This window comes from Quercus robur, chromosome 1 (assembly GCF_932294415.1).
Source record: "Quercus robur chromosome 1, dhQueRobu3.1, whole genome shotgun sequence".
Lineage (NCBI taxonomy): Eukaryota > Viridiplantae > Streptophyta > Magnoliopsida > Fagales > Fagaceae > Quercus > Quercus robur.
In genome coordinates, this window is record NC_065534.1 from 52,090,379 (window position 1) to 52,094,744 (window position 4,366).

General features: G+C 31.4%; 1 long non-coding RNA gene across 1 annotated transcript; it reads right to left on the reverse strand.

Moving 5' to 3' along the window:
* Nucleotides 1–1,325: 1,325 nt before the first annotated feature.
* On the reverse strand, nucleotides 1,326–3,706 carry LOC126691657 (uncharacterized). The gene is made up of 2 exons (XR_007644815.1): nucleotides 3,397–3,706; nucleotides 1,326–1,903 (listed from the first exon to the last, which is right to left on the reverse strand). It is a non-coding gene; the product is annotated as an uncharacterized LOC126691657 (long non-coding RNA).
* Between the last annotated feature and the right edge of the window lie 660 nt (nucleotides 3,707–4,366).

The following is a 4,366-nucleotide window of genomic DNA, read 5'->3' on the forward strand; positions in this document are numbered from 1 at the left end:
AAAGAACACTGATTTACTAGGTTTTAATCTTCTAAACCTATAATTTTATATAATTCAATGACAAATGTCTTTTGTTATCTTATTCATAAAAAAAAAATTAAAAAATATATATACATTCTTACTTAAAATGATGTTTATTAAAAACTAAATAAACTAAACATTATAGCTAGACGCATAAAATGTAAGATGATAAGGGGGAAGTATGAATAAAAATCTTCGTATTATGGAATTTCAAATATTGTGACAATATCTTAATAAAACTCAGTTGTTTATTATTGAAAGATGATATTTATTATCATTCTTGGGATCTTTTTATTGAGCGGATATTACCTTTAGTAAATAAGATGTAAGAAATTATTATAGTAAAATAGATATTCATATGTTATATAACTACATGTAATCAAAATTCTTATAGGTTGTGTTTGGATGGCAACTTTTAGATTTGGATTTGAATTTGAAATTCATTGATTTGAAATGCCTTGATTTGAAATTCATTGATTTAAAAATTCCTTGTTTGGGTGTTTTTAAACAATGAAGGATTTGAAATTCATCATTTGAAATTCTGTTGTTTGGATACCTAAATTTGGATTTGGATTTGAATATGGATTTAAGATCAATAAAATATATTTTTTAATTATTATTTTTCTTAATCCTTCTACATTATAATTTTGTAACAATTTTAATAAATACATGAGGTAATGAAAAAGCCATTGATAATCCAATTAATAAATACATGAGATAATGAAAAATCCATTGATAATCCAATTGTCAATAGCTATGTTTTTATAAGCACCTACTTTTGCATTTTCTAAAGTTATTAAAAAAAAAAAGAAAAAAAAGAAAAAGACAACCAGTGACTTAACATAATAAAACAAAACAATTGAATTCTACTAATTTATAATAGCAAATCCCAAAAACCAGAAAATTAATTCCAAACAGTCAGTGAAACCCAGCCAAGAGCTTACTAAAAACCCCACTGCAAACCTAGCTCTAAACACCTTCAAAAACCAGCAAAGCATCCCTGCAAATTATCCAAAACTCTACTGAAAAACCTCATTATGACCCTCAAATTACCCTCTGTAAATCATACCAGAAAAATACCTAGAAACAGTCCCAAAAACCCAATGAAAAAACCAAAAAAAAGCAAGCTCAGAAGATTCTCCAACTTGTGAATAGAAAGTAATTCTCTTATCCCAACAGTTTTATATTTCTAACAGAATTCTCAGCCATGTTCCATATACTCCAACAACCAAAAATTCAGAATTCAAAACTTTCACACTAAACAAATCAATTTAATTGCAACTAAAAATATGAATAATAAATAATTAACACAAATAAAGGTAAGCAGCCCAGTAACTTGTAAAAAAGAATACAAGCAATTTTGCAGATTCATTGATTTTTTCAATAGGTGGTAATTTTGCAAGTTTACTGAAAAAAGGATAAAAAAGGTACAAGTAGAGACCAACTGGTAAACAAAGAGAACTAACAAAAAGACATCATTTAAGTCTTGTTCTTATTAATGTGTAAATATATATTCTCAAAGATAGTCATGATGTTGCAAATTCCTTGACAAGGCCTGCATTAAAATTCAAAATGCAAGTGAAAGTTCATGGAGACTTTGCACAGTTGCCCAAGGGAGGGCAATGAACACCCGGATCGCAACAAGCTTCCACATCCCTCCAGCTTCTCTTCAATCCATCCCTTACATTTTGCTAATTTCCCTAGTGCACAAAATTACCTCAAGTTCTTCTGGTGGATGGCTTAGTGACAATGACCTCAACAAGGATAGGCTTGATCCTTTTTATTGGTTGTTAGCTGCACTCAGCCTCATCAACTTCTTTAATTACCTTTTCTGCTCTAAATGGTACTCTTATAATCCATCTCTATCATCCACTACACCACACTATAAATATGTGAAAAGGCCCATAAATAGTTATAGTTCCTAATAAATAATTAATCATAAAACACCACATGTATGCAGATATAAAATTACACAAACACATACAAGCTTTATTTATTTATTGGTAAGTTATACATCCACCCAATTGGTTTTAAGCCTGGACCTCACCCACCAGCCATTCTTATGGGAGAATGAAGCAATGTTATGCGCTTAGCAATGTCCTGTTTCTAAGTTCTAACTGCATAACTTTGTATCAAAGGCATTTAAAGGAGAACCTCAATTAGAAGATTTTACAAAGAGACGAGAAGAAATGAAAGGAAAAACATAAAATTTCTATGTAGTCCATATTCATCTCTAAGAAATCTCACACAGTTCTTAAGTCTGAAAGACAATAGAACTAATATCATCCACCCAATTCTAGAAGATTGGAAGTATCTAGCTAAGGGAAGCTCAACAACATGGGCATAACAGGAAAAACACATTCTCCTACAAAAATAGATAACAAAGCCAAGGGAAAAATCCAAAGGAAAATTAATATAAAGCTAAGATGGTTTTTGAAATAGTAATAAATTAAGAGAGCAATCCAGCAGAACATAAAAAGAAGGTTCTGTAGTTTATTCTCTTGCAGTATCTATCCGCATAACTAAAAATAAAGATAATGCTAAGTAAATAACAGCATATTAAACTAAAAGGATCAAGCAGCAGTTGCCAGACACATAGTCAGAACAAATACACCTCAAAGCTATACAATGACTTGTTGGATGAAAAATAGTCACGCACGTAGCCAAGATGGTTTTTGAAATAGTAATGAATTAAGAGAGCAATCCAGCAGAACATAAAAAGAAGGTTCTGTAGTTTATTCTCTTGCAGTATCTATCCGCATAACTAAAAATAAAGATAAAACCAAGTAAATAACAGCATATTAAACTAAAAGGATCAAGCAGCAGTTGCCAGACACATAGAACAAATACACCTCAAAGCTATACAATGACTTCTTGGATGAAATATAGCCATACATGTCCTAAACGATAATGAATTAAAACAATCACAAAACCAGGAAATCCCTAAGAAACCCCAACTAAGTCCAAGAAATAACAAAGAAAAAATCATTGCATAGAGGAGATAAATAAAACCACAATCAGAGTCATTTACAGAGCTAATCAAACAAAAAAAATTTAAAAAAAAAAATTAAAAATTGAAAATAATAGATAGTTCAAATCCATCAAACACCCAACTTAGTCCACATAGCAGAGCTTAAACATATTAACAAGAAAAACAGGAAAACCAATCTCAGAAAAATCTAACCAAAACCTAGAAAAAATCAGCCAAATAAAACACAAATTAATCATCAATTCCCCATATGATCAAACAAAACCACCAAAATTAGACAAGAAATCAACCTTCACCAATCAAAATAAGAGAAACCCAGATCACATTTCTTCACAATTGAACATCCAAAACACAAAAGAGGAAGATAAGAGTCGAGAGAGACAAACCTGTACTGTCGTGCGAAAGAGAGAGAGAGCTTGGGCGAGGAAGAGGAGAAATTATAAAATCAACATAACGGAAAAGTGTGCTCTACCGTTCTACTTAAAATTGATAGGTAAAAGTTTTTTTTAGACGGATATCGACTCAACAATTTTAAATAATTTTAAATAATTAGGGTTATTTTAGTGGAATGGTAGATATGGTCCACATTTCTCGAAAAAAAAGAGAACCTGGTAGAGTTTCTGGAGCTGATTAAAAATTGAGAAGAGAGCACGAGGGTGAGGGTGAGGGTGAGGGTGAGGGATTTCTAAAGAGAAATAGTACGTCAACAATATTTTTACAATATTTTTACAACAAATCACAGGTGATTAGTTGTTATTGGTTTAAATTTGAAACTAACACTAAGATTACTTTTTTGCCCCAACAATAACAACGAATAACAACTTACCACTTAAGATTTGTTATAAAAATGTTGTAAAAATATTGTAAACATATCATTTTCCCATTTCTAAATTCTTGGGTTTGTGAGGGAATTTCAAATCAACGGATTTGAACCCTTGAAATCCATGATGGATTTGGGCCAAATTGCATTTCGGCCCCTCAAATCTAAATCCAAATCCATGCCATCCAAACGGACCAACAGTAATAATTTTTTTTTGGGTGAAAATAGGAATAATATATATATATATATTTGGAGAAAAAATAGGAATAATATTAGGGTCTGTTTAGATAGAACTTATTTTGCTGAAACTGAAAACTTATTGCTGAAAACCCTATAGCAATTAAGTGGAAAAAACGCAGATGAAAAAAACCAAACGCGAGTACTGTAGCGGAACTGAAAACACTGTAGCATATAAATACCAAAATTAAACCCTTTTCCCTTTCCTTCATTCACTCTTTTCCGGACCGTAGCTAACGCCTTAGGAGAGTTCCACGCCCACCAGAGAAGACCTGTATCGGTCTGACGCCGGCGAAGAG